A 16,027-nucleotide genomic window follows, 5' to 3' on the forward strand; every position below is an offset into this window, starting at 1 on the left:
AAACAGCATAGTCATTTAAATGTATTTTACATTCAGATTTCCAGCTTGGTGGTAGTCACCAGCTGTAGCAAGAACAATGTGGAAACAGTGAAGGGGTATTGAAGTGCCTGAGAACAGGAGTGGGTTTCACAAAGAAACAGGTTATATTTCCGGATTTCCCCCGAGGACATGTGCCTTGACATTGACTAAGTTCTTCAACCTCTCTGTGTACCTTAATTCTTCCGTCTTTGCAATGGAGATAATGATTTTTTTTCCCCTTTTTTTTAACACATGGAATTGGAAACCCACAATTTGAATAATGTCTTGGGATTGATCTATTTGGGGCTTGATAGCCCCAAGATGCTGAGCACTTCAAATGCTCATCCATATTTCAGCACATGCCCGAAGCTCCCTGGGACCATCCATGCATTAAGAACTAAGCACATGCTTACATGCTCTGCTGGAAGGTGCCCTGAACGTGCTGCAGGGGGGAGGCTTCAGTTCACCCTGAGAAATATGTCAGAGGGCTGCCTGTGTCAAGCACACTGAAATTACAGAAACTGCTGTCCTTTTCTGCTAAGGCTCTTCTTTCAGGAGCCATGCCATGACATGTCAGGCACTCAGAGGGGTGACGGTATCCCTCGCTTTACGCTGCCCACCCAGCAGAATCCATAGATGGTTCAACAACGAGCTGATGCACAAAGCAAAGCCACATCCTCTCTTTTTCTGGGATCTGAGAAACTTGGCCTTGCATATGCTCACCGTATTGGATTGCCTACAAAGCTGGTCGTGGTGTCTAAGTGCAGGATCAGGCCCTAAAGACCCATCTCTGATACCTGCCCCAACACCTGGTAGCCCATTACCCTGCAGCAGATGGCAGTCCAGATCACTGAACAGGGCCGTGCTTTGCGTTCTCAGTCCACCAAAGGCAAAGAGTGGGGGTGTAGATGATACAGTTATCCAAAAGAGCTGAAGAGTGTGAGACCTCCCAGCACAGCTCTCTGCTGGCTACCCCTGCTATAAACTAGTGTGTGTGCTGCCCTATGCATGTTTATTTCTCTCCGGAGGAGGAGGAGGTGAGTCGGGAAGCCTGGAGCTCGCTCCCGGCCACCCACAGAACAAAGGCAGGGTTGTCCTTCTCCTGAAATCCAGGACAGAAGCAAAATTACTTCCTCCAGAGAAAGGTGGAAACAGGGGAGGGCCTGTGGCTTGGAGGGCAGCCGCGGGGTTATAATGCCTCCCTGGGGTGCTCTGGGTTTGATGCAGTGTGTGTCCCACCCTGTGCTGGGGCACTGCCCGAGCGCAAACCCAAACCCATAAGGAGGGTGAGTCCCCACCCTTCAGGCTCAGCCACATGCATTTTGCAGTTTCTGCAGTCTGGAAATCGATCCTGTTGACGTCTTTAACTCACAAAGACTAACAATTTAGGACCAGACTGGATAGCAGAAGTGACTTAAGCAGCAAGCGAGATTAATGAAGCAACCCAAAATGAGGCAAGCAACTCCAAAAGTTATGTACATGCAGCCTGAACATAGGGGGTAGGATAGGACATAAAGAGAGAGAGTTTAAAACTGAATCAAACACCCATAAAATAAACGCCAAATCACATTTCTGAACATTAATAACACTTTAAATAAGCTGCTATAAAAATGCCAAAAATAATATATTAACTTTGAAAATAGCATTTACAGCACTTACACATAAAACTGAAATGCACTTGAGGTCCACTGTGTAGTTTGCTCATTAGATGAGCAACCGAGGATCAATAACTCTGTAGGACAACTGCTAAGAATGGTTTAGATGAGATAATTTCAGCTTCTATCTTATGAACATGCGCAACTGCTTTTTTAAGTAATTTGGAGATATCACACCTAACAGCCTCCCAGCTTTGGTCTGGTTTTCGTCTTATGTTACAACATGCAGGCAAGAAATTATTATGTTTTAAATGTGCATCTTGCAGTCAAATATTTCCTTGTCAAATGCAACTATCATCAAAAGATGTTGGTGGTCTAGCTTAAAAGGCAGTCTCTGGATAACAGGACAAGGAGTGGACATTTTGAAGTGAAGAAACGTGCTTAACTAAGTGCCACAGAGGTCAGTAGACATAGGCGGGGTAATTGCACTAGCCTCCACCACTTCACTGAGAAATCATAGAATCATAGAATCATTTAGGTTGGAAAAGACCCTTAAGATCATCGAGTACGACCATTAAAATGAAAACAGAGTACAAAGTATATTATTCTCATAAGAAGCTAGTCTTTAACACACTCCCTCCAGAAAAAAAGTGTGAAAATAAAAAACCAAATCTATTTTGGCCACAGAACCATCAAGCCATGGACCGTGGAAAGTGCATCTGAGACTGCGCTATGAATAATGTTCATGTATGCTCTGACTGGGAAAAAGAAATGCTAAAAATCTCTATTTCACCTTTATTTTTTTGCACTGATTGTTTAGCAGGCTTGTGCTTCTTTCCATCAGAAATGGCATATCTGTCTAAACAGCCCTTCAGATCAAATCTGTAAAACACTGGGCATCTTTTTACCCGCTGAGCATATCCAGAAAGAAGTAACAAAAATGACTAAGGGACAAGAGGGATTGATGTGTAAGGAAAAATAGTCAAATAAATCAGGCTTGATCTTGAACTGGTGAACTGGATGCAACGTATTGAAGACAGTAGGATTTTACTATTTTAGATCCATTGTAAGTGAATAAAGGCCCTTTATTATCTGACTTGAAGGTAAATGAGAGGAAGTTACTACAATGAGAGATGGCCTATTATGTCAGAGAGGGAAAGAGCCCAGCTAGAGACTAGAAAGAGACTAGAAAATAACAGTTTGCAGGGTGGTAAATCTATAAACAATATTCTTAAAGGTATCACAGAGAGGTCCTAAGAAAGGGTCTCCTTGAAATCCAGCTACTCAGGCAATACCTAGATTTAGCTGATAGGGCTAAGGATGCACCCATCCTTTTGTGGCCCACATACTGAAGTTTTCTTTCCATGAAAACCAGTGTGGAAGCAGAAGAGAAGCCAATATGCAGCCTGTTCTCACATATGTGTGAAACACATATCCAGACTCATGAACTTTGATATGCTCCTGGATCCAGTAATATAGACATAGTCCTGATTACCACCTGAAAAGAGAATACGGATATTGAAGAGGCAAGAGGATCCCGGAGCAGGCTGTAGGGATTTGCCCAGCAACAAAGCCTGACAACTTTAAGAAGGACAAATATCCACTGTGGGAAGAGAGTAGTCAAGGAAATCTGTATGGAGGGGCCACAGGATCTTTGGCGGATCAAGCAAGACTATTTTTCTAGGCATGGTTTGTTGTACTTGAACAGAAGCCGAATCCAAACAAATCTACACTTCATGACAGTGCTCTTCTCTGGTCAGGGATCTGCTGGATCTCCTGGAAGAACTGGAGTGGCTGACTTAGCCTGGCCCCACAGATACGACCAGGTCTGCATTGTGATTTGCTCACTGCCAGACAAGAAATCCAGAATTCAGGGTCCAAATTCTTATACGTGTTATCTTGTGTAATTAGCATGAAGTAGCCCTAAAGTTCATGGATAAGGTCAGTGGAGAATTCCCCCTGTGCAGGGACAGTGTCACACTGGTAGTGGAGACGGTACAACACCTTCCTGCACCAGCTTTGCCTGTAGTTCCATGGCTAATGAGAAGGCACACGTCAAGATGCATTCAGGAGAAAGAAGTGGACAGAAATAAGCATAACACAACAGCACTGCATTATGCACTACAGTCCTTTTCCTTGGTAGAGGTCCAGCTGTTATAAATTAACTCTGAGCTGGAGCACTCTACCATGCTGAGCTGAGTTTAATAGAGTGAGGAATTAAGGTCTGCACCATACAAAACTTGTTCATCCCTAACAGCAACTCACTTTTGGCCATGGAAGGGTGTCAGCTTCAAGGCTGGGGAGGAAGCCTTCATTAGATCCAACATGCCATAACTAGGTAAAACAGTACAAAGGATGGCTGGCTCAGCAGTTATGTGAGGTGTTCAGGTCCCTGCTCTGTCACAAGCTTGTGCAGCCTGGAGCAAGCTAGCTACCCCTGCTGTCCTCAGTGCTCCTTCCACGAAACTGGGACAGCAATCCTTCCCCTTTTAAATGGATGAAAATGATCATATAGCTGCAGAGAGGATCTCCTACTCGATAGTCAACTTGAAAGAAGGATTTCTTCAGGTACAAAGTTGTCTCAAAAGAGCTGTGGTGGAAATCCCATCATTTGAACTGTTTCCAGGCAGAATGAACACGGCCTGGGAGAATCCTGTCTCAACAGGCTGTTACAAGCAGGTTGAAAATTAAACTTCTGCACCTCATAGACCAGCCTTCTGTGCCAAGAGAACAATCAGATAACTGATTTATGAGAAGCAAATCCTGAAAGGTGCTGAATATGCCTAACAAAATGATGGGCAACACTCACCCAGAAATGCTCCTGGGCTAAGAAAACTATACAACTCAAAAGTCAAGTACAAGAGTACAAGGAAAGGCAGATAACTCCAGAGCTGACTAGTCTTAAGAATCACGTACTGAATTCCAAACCCCAGCCAATGCCCTCTAAATCATATTTCACTTTAGGAATCCCTTTGCTCCCGGGATTAGTTTAGTCACCTCACATGTCACAGCCCAAATCTGTAGGGAACAACTACCAAAATAATTGTTTTGACCAGGTGTCATAGACTGTAAGCTTTTATCACAGTAGCCTGTGTACTTGTGGCGTAATAGGAGATTAGAACTCACTTGAGAAAGAAATAGCTTGTCACTCCATCGATCAGAAGGTCGTACAAGAGACCAGCATTGCCATCATCTTGGAACAGGGGCGAGTTTGAGGAGGGACAAGGAAATTACTGCAGCTATTGAAGAGATATAGATCACTTCCCTACTCACACCTGGCCAGCTACTTTGACCATCAAGTTAAGGCAGAAAACAGCGTGACAGATTGAGGATACGTCTATGTCAAACTGTGAACTCCATTTTGTTCTACGAAACATGTTTTGTGTCAATGCCTCTATACAGTTCTGTGACCTTCATTGAAGAATGTCACCCCATGTTGGACTGCAAACTCATTTGTAGATTACAGCATACATTCTACTGCAGAAGCAAACAAGCCGTCAGCCATGAAAAACTCTTTCCTGTGGGAACAAATGGATTGTACTGGATTTTATCTTTGAATACCTCTCCCAACCACAGCTAAGGAGGAGGTTGATGGTAAAGCCTGGAAGGAGCATATGGACAAAATAAAGCAGAGCTCAAATGCAGGCAGAAGAAAATGGAAGAATGGAAGAAAACTCACCGAATCTTGGGTTTACTATTGCCTCAAGATCAGACTGTAAGAGGGCTGTGCTCAGGATTTGTGCTCTTTCTAGAGTGATTTGTTAACAGTGAAGTGTTTGGGATTATGAACATCCTTCCCTCCTGATCCACTGTTCCTGAGATGCTGCTAGAGCTTTCCTGCATGTAGAGCCTAGGGAAAGGGGCCTAAGCAGCCGAGGAATCAGGAAAGCAGAGGGATTAATTTAGAGGTGCAAAGACCATGCTGATGAGTGTGCCTGCACTCAGAGGATCATACCCACAAGACCCAGAACTAGGAAAAGACACCAGTTTCTAGAGATGTATCTAGAAGATTTAGAGGAAAAGATGATTACAACATATTTCCCAAGAGGGTAACTAGCCCCTGCAGACGGCTCTGACCATTGCCCCTCTGCCTGTGCACTGCTCATTTCCCAGACCATGCATCCAGAGCAAAAGCAATAGCTTCAAAGTTGAACCAAGAAACTCACCTTGTGCTCTTGTGAGCAGGGAAAGGACATTTACATGCTGTTCAAACAAATAAGACAGATGTAGTCTAATTCAGGGGGACTGTTCGTAGATTGCTGTGCAGGACATAACAAGTCATGACTACCAGGAGACCTTCCCATGAAATGCTCTAGGACAATCCATAAGTGCCAGTCATCAGGAATTTCCTTCTGCTAGTTGTTCTGCCTAAGAACCACTGAGGTTTGCTAGCAAAATCTGTAAGGGACAACTTAGAAACTGTTGAATTACACAAAAATAAAGTGAAACAGTCCCTTCTGCTGTAGGATTCCGTCTCCCTGATGTCCCTGCTAGGGTTCCCAGACATTACCTGTGAGATTGAGTTCAGATTGGAGAGTCAGAATTTCCCTGTTTCAAAAGTCCATTTTCATCCTTTGTTTCTCCTCCTATGGAGGAAGACAGAAAACTGCCCCCAAGCCAGAAGTGGTACTGAGGCAGCTTACCCGGCACAGACAGCAGGGACTGGGGATCCTTCTGCTTTTGTATCGTGTCTGATTTTGGTTTGACGGATTTGCAGAAAAATTCCTGGGAAGAAATAGCATAGTCATGGCAATTTCCTTCCTAAATTTTAAAGGTCCACTATATCAAATTAAAGATGGTAAAATCTAGACTTTTATTTAGTCTCTCTCTGGACAGTCATGTCTATGTAAGGCAGAGACTGAAGGGAGGCATTCACTGTCCATGTCAGAAAGCTCTGTGTGTCTTCTTGTCAGATCCCCCATGAGAGACAAATGCCTTCATTACCAGTCTAGTCCAAGGAAAAAGAGGAATGAGATAGAGAGAGAAATATAAACAGATAAACTCACCACAAGTCTGGATGTATATTTTTGGGAAAAATTTCTCAGGTGTCCGTGCCCAAGCATGTGGAGTCTCTAGCAATGGGATGAAACAGAAAGATTTTTTAAAAATCCACAATCACATATCCAAACTAACACTGCCTAACTAGTAAACAAGATGTGAGCTAGGACAAATACTTACTGTCAGATGTAATACAGTGAAACAAATCACGTTTTATCCTCCTTCATCTGATTATTTCCCCATCGTATTGTTTATCCTTGTAGACCGCAGAGTTTAGGATGTGCTCTCGGTGATATTTTCTAGAATAGGAGAAATGTATTTGAGTCTATCTAGGTAATTTGAGGGTTTTGCTTCTCCCACTTGCACCCAAGGGCATGTTACTGCTGAATTCATCCAGGGCAAGAGATAGCGAAGCATGATGCATGGCGCCTGTTGTCAAGACACTTAGGTTTTGCTAAAAGGAGTGGAAGGACATAGGTTGAGTAAAGGCAAGAGAAGCCAACGGAAGTTCACTGAAGCAAACTAGACATAACTGAGCAAAACCTCAGTGGAGCATAACAGCAGCCACTTATTTCAGCTATTTTTAGGTCAAAATAGCGTGGAACAACACTTGTCCTATGTTTCTCAGTGCAGAAGAAACATATGGCATCTATATGAACGCTATGTGAGTAGCCTGTGTTTTACAATGTGGATGTATGGAGAGGTACTTTTACTCATACAAATTGACACAGAAGGTCATATTTCACAATGAATATACACCTGTGACGATGCTGACATGCTCCTGGGGTTGCAGAAACACGTATGTTCCTTCCAAATGGGTTATAAAAAAAAATGTATCAGAGTCAAGTTCCAAACCTAATCAGGCACCTGAAAATATGGTGAGCCTAATGTATATATATTTAAAAAAACACTAAATAGACTTATACCTACTAGACATAGGATCTATTACAAATAACAATGGCTGTAGACAATACACACTGAAGCTTTTTTTAGCCCACATTCTTACAATCTGCTGAGCATGTAGTATTTCTACACATGCCGCTGCTGCCTCTGTAATACTAAAGTACACCAGGAGTAGCATAATGCCAAACTGTGAATGTACAGGACAGAAAGGAAAACTGTCCTTTTTCCTCTTAGCATATTTGCTGAAAAGCTGAACCTCACTGGACTGGATCCAACCCTCACTGAAGGGAAGGAAACAGAACAAACAGCGCAGCCAGCTGGACTGCTTGTCCCAAACTGGGCAAGATTCGGCAACCTGAGGATGGACCCACAGGGCAGAACTCTCTCTACAGCCAGGGAGCTGCAGCCGGAGGGTGTACAGTGCTCTTTGTAGGATGTGCACTTAATGCTGCTTCTGAACATATTCCTTATGTCTCTGGAAGAACCAGTCTTTTATGTCCTTAAAACATATAACCTCATCCACTTCTCCTCCCCTGCCACTGGGCCGGAGGTTTTAGCAGTGTAATGTATGCAATAATAAAGTAGCGCTTGGTCCTTGGTTTCTTTAAATGAAAAGCTTCTTTACAAAAGGAAGGAAAAAACATAGATTTCTCCTTAAAGAATCCTAAGGACTTGTCATAAACAACCACAAAGACAGGGCACGGATTTAAACTTTGCTTGTTTTCCTACTGCTTTTTGCAGGAAGGGTGAAGTGTCAGCCTTTACTTTGGATATCCTAACTGTGAGTATTAAATATTAAATACAAAATGGTCAAATGCTTCATGTTATTCAAACAAGGCTTGTATCATCAGAGAGATTTCTGCTTTTACATAGGCTTTTACCTGGATATATGGAGATGTATACATGCATGCACATGCCAAAAGCTAGATAGACATATGTTCACATAGGCACTGTTCATCCTGCAAAGACTACGCCTCATCTGGGGTCATTCAGACCTGCTCCTCTGTGCAAAAATGCTGATTTACATAACTGAGGACCTGGCCCTGGAAGCATTGCCGACGCAGCCGCATCTGCCTTGTGTTTCCCCAGCTGTCACCGAGAGGTGCAACAGCACGTTATGGGATTTTCGAGCCTGACCCCCCGCCCCAGGAAACCCATTGAGCTGGGAGTACGGATGCTGGACATCTGTGGTGTGGGGTGGCATGGCAGTTATGGGCGCTGACTTACGGCAACCCCGATGGTGCCCCAGAGAGGCCGGGCCGCTCTGCCCTGCTCCCAGAAGGTGCTTGGGCACCGCTTCGTTGGAGCGCCGCTGTAGCAGTGGTCTAACACAATACATCTCAAGGAGCATTTATGCTGTGTTCACTGCGCATTCAACTGTGGCCACTTCAAAGGTTTAGCCAAGTATTTTATGGCCATGGTAAAGGGTTCTTATTGATTTAAATTGCAAGCCTGGCTCCCGTCAGCTTCACTTGAGGGCAAAAATGCAATAAAATATCCCACAGCAGAGAGACAGACATATCGCATTGAAAATCTTAAGAGATCCTTTTTACTATAATCACCTCCAGCGGCGTGCTGTTTTTCCTTTTTTTTTTTTTAAGGACAAGGTTATCTTAGAGATTTGTCCACCTCTACAGATTTGGGAGGGGCTACCTCTAAAATCTGCCAGCAGGTCTATCCAGTGGTAGGCATGAACCAAACCCTGTGGGGTTTCGGTTTTTCCCTATTTGTTGGACACATACGTAACATTGCCGGGATGACATTGATGTATTGGCAAACGTTAGCATGGAGTTGTAGAGTTTGGTCATGAAATCATTTGCATACGTGGCGAGCAAACCCCAGGTGACTTGGAGGGACACAGGGTGCCCATCCCTGCACCCCCAGGATCCACTGCCTCCACCAGGTGACCCGCCGCTATCCTGGGTAACCCCGCTCTGGACTGGGAAAGTCCTTCCACCCTGGCACGGTTTTGAGAAAGGAGAGACATTGTCAATTTGGAGCATTGTTTATTGTCTTCTCATGGTGACGATGCTCTAATGCAACCGCAAAGGAGGTCTCACTGGGGCGGTGCAAAAAAATAGGCAATACTTTTTTGTGTACTTCACAGGCAGTTTCTTTACAATAATTTACCTGAAATGCACCTGAGGTGAAGATAACCTCCGGACACATCCGGAAAATAGCAAATGACTGTTACGTATCTGACATTTGAAATAACATGTTTCTGGAGGGTTGACATTACAAGAGTCATTTCACTTCAAAATGTTATTCCTAATGTAATTTTTTCAAATTCATAAGAGGCGCTTGCTAGGATTCAGCGCAGCACCAGAGTCACTCGAAAGACAGAGGTCAAATTCATTTCATTTCTTTTATGTTTTCCTCTCCCCGCTAGATGAAACAAATGATTGAGCCGGGAACGCTTGGCAGGTCGGTGGCTGTGCGCGGCGGCGCCGTCGCAAGATCGATTTTCCCCGTCCGGGGGGCGCGGGCGGCATGGCTGACATCTGTCGCGGTTGTCATGGCAGCCCGCGGCGCGGCCGGGGTCAGGCCTGACAGGGAGGGCCCCCCTGCCTCCGCCCGCTGCGCTTCAAGGTTAACAGCCAATGGACCAAAGAAATAGGCAATTATAGTGCAGTCAATTCTGGTTAGGGAAATACCCGAGAAGTAAATATATCTGATCAGCAGATGAAAATGAAGCGGCCCGGCGCTGTTGATGGGGGGCGGCAGTGCCCTCTGGGCGTGGGGCTGCGCCATCCCAGGCCCGGCAGCTGCCTTCGCCCACCTCTGGCTCTGCCTCGGGGGTGGAAGGCGCAGAGGGCGGCTTCCCTCTTTTGCCCAGGGACTGTCCCTGTCTGCTGAGGGAGACCCGCCCAAGGGCAGCCGCCGACGGCCTGGTGAGGGGCCACCACCACCTGGGGAAACGTTCCCTCCTGGCGAGCCGCCACCAGCCTGCCTCACGCTTGGCAGTTGGAGTCACGGGGCGGCCCATTTGGGGGGCCTAAACAACTGCTTCATTAAATTATACCTCCATATAACCATATAATTGTATATAATGTAATGCTGATATCTTGTCTGCGGATGGGCTGGTTATAGAATAAAAAGGGGGAAGAGGGGAAAGGAGGAGAGGAGAGGGGAGGGCTCCACAGGAGAGAGGCAGCAGCTGAGCAGGAACGGACACCACCCTCCCTCAGCCCCTCAGGCAAACCAAGCCACCCGCCACCCCCAGTGACTGGCCTCCAGGGCCCAGTAAGCAAAGTGTCGAAGCTCAGCACCTTCAAAACCTCACAGCCTGCCTCAGTTATGTCTTTCCATCATCCCTGAAGAGAAGGGTAAATATAGGAGGCCATCCCAGAGCAGCTATGGTGCAGATAGGGGAGGAGGAGGCAAGCAGCTGGGTCCCCGGGCTGGTGAGGTCCCTGAGCCTCCAAGTCAGCTGTAACGTTCGAGGAAGACAGCAAAATATTCCCCCACCACAGAGCAGCAGGCGCCAGGAGGTTGCACACAGACACATCCAAGGACTTCTGGGCATGAGGAGTCCCTACAGCATGTCCGGCCCATCTCGGCTTCTCAGTGATTTTGGAGGTGAGGCTGTCTGTTCTGGACCTCCTGTCCCTCAAGCAATGGATGCCCCAGCAAACTCCAGAGACTCCCAGTCTCCTGCACAGCTTTCCTGCTGCTGCTACTAAGGATGGCCCAAGGAGGGTGGGAGAGAGACCGCCTCAGGGACACCAGCAGAAGTCTGGGACTAGCTTCGTGGGCTGCCTCTGCATGCCCTGTCGACACAGACAGGCTGGAAACAGTTTCCTCCACCTCTCAGTGCCTGTGGAAAGGAGGAAAATCCCCCCGGCCTCAGTGCTGCGGAGGCTGCTCTGGCTGAAATGCATGCACCGGTTCCTGTACCTCGGGGCACGAGTCTGCCCAAGCCAGAGCCCCTTGTCAATCACCCCCGGCTCCCAGAGGGATCAGCACAGCAGAATGGGGGCTTGTTTGTCCCGGCAGCTGCAGCTCCTCCAGAAAGAGGCTATCCAAATCAATGAAAACGTTCGGTTTTAATGACCACAGAAAAGAAATCCCTCAAGATCATGAGTTTGTTTCAAATGATGGATCAAAAGCAATACTGGCGTTTCCTTCTGAAGAAATTTTCCCAGCAACTGGGCGTGGTAACAATCTTTCTCTCTACACTTCTGACTTTAATCCAGAGCTACAACTGGAACAAGATGACGCTTTCCACTTCCAAGAGCACAGGGAACTAGAGCTAACATAGCAAAATTTTCAGTCAGCCTCAATTCTGAATTCTGTCTGCAACTCAGGTTGATTCATCGTCTCTTTCTGCCCGTATCTGTTTCCTACTTGATCACCTACAGTGCTTCTGTGTTCCTCCTGCTGTGCTCAGCCACGTGTGGACTTTTGTGGAGTCAGGGCAGGGAGTTGAGATGCAGCCTCACTCCTCCAGCTTCAGTGCAAAGGTTCAATCACTGGTGCTCTGCCATAATGGTGTACACAGTGCCAGAAAGCTTCTTGCTGGCATTTATGAGACCCAACTCCTAATCTCTTTGGTATCACTTTTCGGATTTGTCTTGCACACAAAATAAACATTTTTGTGGATCTTGTGTTTCTAAAGAAATTAAAGATTAGGGAGCCAAGCTTTGCTCTTTTTTTTTCTGAGAGACCTTTCTTCAGATTTGCCCTAAGCAGCCTTTTCCACCAAAAAAAACTTGCACAGAACCAAACGCTGTTCACCACACTTGTTATTGATGACAAAGGGAAGTACCAAAACCTGAAGATTTTTTCTTTTAGTTATTAGTGTCTCAGCTGTCACCCTGCTCCGAAATTCTGTTGATCTCCTGTTGCCCTGCTAGCTTTCTGTCAACCTCCTCAGCATATTGCCTGGGTACCAAATTATTTGACATTGTCCCTCAGATGCCCTCTGGACTCATTACATGGCTATTAATGTCTCTATGTTACCGTCTCCATCTGCTAAGGAATTACTTTCAAAGTATACTGTGTTTTCCCAAAGATCTCCCTCAGGTACTCTAAAAAAGAAATATTTATTCCTAAGAAGGTCACCGCCTCTATTTAGTCACCTGTTGAACAGATTCAAGATGCTTTGATTGCAAGCTTTCTGGGGCAGGTCTTGTCTTTTGTGTCACTCGTAGATACTCATCACCTGCTAAAATGATCCTGTGCTTCAGAGGGAGTCTTCATCTATTACTGCAGCAGAAATAATAAACACACAAAAAAAAAAGCTTCCCAGATCTGGGGTCAGAGTGATACCATTTTTCCCCATTTTGGTCACATTTGTTGTCCCACAAAAAATGATTCATGAAGTCATTTAATTTCTCAATCCTTTATGTGATCAACACAGTGAAATTTATAATGCCCATATACTCTGCGGAAGGCACCAGTATGTTGCAGCATTTTAACCTTTTAAATATTCCGTATTTCAGCTGGCTAGCCATCCTACCCCTTCTGCACAGTTCACTGCAGCTGTAAATAGCGGAGGGAAAAGAACAGACAGCCAATCAAATTACAAAAAGCTGAAAAGGTCAAAACTGCACAATTTACTACTACCTTTTCCAAAATACATGAGGCTTTAAGATCCCATTATTTTCTCTTGAAACGCTTAATTAAAAGAAGCAAAAATTGTATAACAGGAGTATGTTGGTGAAAAGATTAGTAAGGCAGTCCTTGTATAAGATGTGTCACCAGTGTAACTGTTTCTTTACAGTCTTAATGTCAACTACTCCTGGTCTTCCTCTGTTATTAAGAGCTGGTCCTGCAGCTGCCTTCCCCGATTTTCTGTAGAGCATCCCAGCGACTGGCCAGCCCTCAGCCCTCCACTCTTCCTCTGCTTTTCATCTGTTCTTACAAGCAATTCAGTGAAAAACTGGCACTTTTCTTCAGGGAGATAAATTTTGCAAATGCGCAAAGTTCGCTGCGCAGCTTCCGTAGTACTGTAGACTGGAGCACACCAATACGTAGGAAATGAAGAAGACAAGAAGCTGTCTTGAAATATGGCACCCCTAGACAACACTACAATCTGCATTCACGTGAATAATATGCATGGAGCCCTTTTTCAGACTGTGAAGGTGGCATTGGAAAATGGCCCTCCCTCCGCATTTGCAAGACCACCATTCGTATTGCAAGTCAGTTTGCTTTTTTCCTGGCAGGATCAATGTCTATAGCATTGCACCAGCCTCCCCATCCTCTCCCCCCAGCTGTCCTTCCGTCCATTGTAAATAATTCAAACAATTCCTGAAAAAAAAAAGAAAGCAGCGTCACAGTCACCTCTCTCCTCCTTGGAGCATGGAGAAATAGCTCAAGGATGACAGACTGCCACAGCTCTGTCGCCCCCAGGTGTGGGCTGCTGTCCTGGGACTCCGCGCATTGCAGGCAGAAAAGTCATTTTTGCTCTGTGCAGCTTATTCAGCCATTTCAGCATGTGGAAAAGAGACTTCTGCTACTTTGCCATTTCAGCTGACTGTTCTTTTCTGTGAAAACGTTGGCAAATAATCATTAGGATGTATTTGTTCTGAGACTTCTCACTTTTTTCTTTCTGTTGAAATCATATTTACATCCTTTTATGAATTTTCGCTTGGATATCTTTGACAGTAACTTAAAGCAAAAGCAGCAGAAAATGAATGGAAGATAGACACTTAATTTTTTATACCACATGAGAAGTAGGGAAAAAAGGACAAAAATAAATGTAAAAGGTGGAAAGAAAATAACCACTCTCCTGTTTTTCCACAGCTATTTAATGGAAAAGTAAGTTTAAAGAGTACTAGAATAGTTTTTCTTCCATCAGGCCCTAGGCATATTTTCCTACTAAGGAAAAAGAAGTGAGAGCATGTGGGAGCTTACTCGTTTGCTCTTATTTTCAATTTTTTTTAAAATAAGAAACTGTGCAAAAAGGTTCCCTGCTTTTTTTTTGTGTCTGGCCTCTGTATCGTCCTTGGCAGAGGAGCCGTCGCTGGGAACTTGCCCTTGTAGCGCTAGAGCTCTGCATCAGGGCGAGAAACCATCCCAGTGCCAACGCGGCTCAGCGGACACCTCCCGCCTCCCTCCAGGGCTGAGCAGTGGCCCCAAACACATAACTGCAAAGGATGTAACTACACTGGGGCTTGGATGGAGGGGCACCCGCTCAAATCAAGCTAGCTGAAGGGTTGCCAGTTTAGCCGAGAGGGGCTGAAGCTGGCACTGGTACTGCATCTCATTTGTGCGGTCATGAGACAGAGGTCAGTCACACAGCATGGATGCCGGGGAAGAGGCAGCGATGTGTAACCTCATGCCCATGCCCGGGGCAGAAGGGACCACAGGCTGTACCAGGCTGGTGGGCGGTGATTTTCCTGAGGTTACCTTCAGGCCATGCACTGTGTGAGGATTCACAACCATAACATGTGGAATCAAGTCATTAATTGAAAGGTTCCATTTCCAGATTTCTTCCCATACAAACATGCCAGCTTTCTATTTGCTGGGCTCAAACCATTGAAAAGACAATGGTCAGGTATTCTGTTTTGTTAGAAAAATATCTTAGCCTGGCTTTAACATGCCCGGTCATAGAGAAATGGCCCCAGCTCCCGGTAAATCATTCTAATGGGCAGTTACTCTCTATGTAAACACTCCAGTGTTTACATGATGAAAGGGAGCTTTTGTCATCGACTTTGACTTGTACCCATTTCCTCCTACTTCCTACTTCACTTCTTTGTGTTTTCTGCTTCCCCATCTCATTTTACTCTCAGCTATTGTTTGTCATCTTCTTCCCCCTCAGCTTTGCTTCCTACTCAACTTCTATTGTTTCTGTCTTCTCAGTCTTTTTCCCCTTCCACTCCTTCTCCCTCTCCATTTCCTCTTACAACATCCTCCTTCTCCTGAATTTATCTGCTCTGCAGAATTTCACCGTGTCCGAATACAACCGTGGCACAAAGCCGGCTGTGATTTAGTCACCAGCAATCTGTCGCTTAACCATAATGAAACCCTGTCACAAACAAAATTCCATCATATGAGAGGAATTTCCTGTATGGAAATTATATTTTTGGATGAGAAGGGCATTTCTCCTGTGGCAGCTCCCCCCCCCCCCATTCTTTGCAGAGCCAAAAATTGCGTTTACTTCAGTATAAGAGAATGCCAAACAGGGCTTTTCTGGCGAGGAAAGAAGTAGTGCAAACTACTGATAATCAAGATAAATCAAGCCATGACGTAGAACATAAGCACTATGCTCCATTCAATTCAGCTAGGGAACTCAACTTGCTCAGCACTGTAGGTTATTTTCCATTTGTAATTAGAGCAACAAAGAAACAGCCTTTCCCTGTTCTGCTCCATCAGCACAGCCCCAGCAAACATCCTCATTTTCAATAACTCTTCCCCTTTATCTCACTCTGCCTGATGCCTAATAAGCTGATTGCTATTTACTTTGGACCAACAGCTAATCTGTTAATGATTGATTTTAAATTTTTACAGCCATTTGTCTTTGGCAGGACTTGAGAGTGTGAGCAGCAGTCTTTCCTACCTGATGAATT

The sequence above is a fragment of the Pygoscelis adeliae genome, unplaced genomic scaffold (assembly GCF_000699105.1).
Source record: "Pygoscelis adeliae isolate BGI_AS28 unplaced genomic scaffold, ASM69910v1 Scaffold226, whole genome shotgun sequence".
Classification (NCBI taxonomy): Eukaryota; Metazoa; Chordata; class Aves; order Sphenisciformes; family Spheniscidae; genus Pygoscelis; species Pygoscelis adeliae.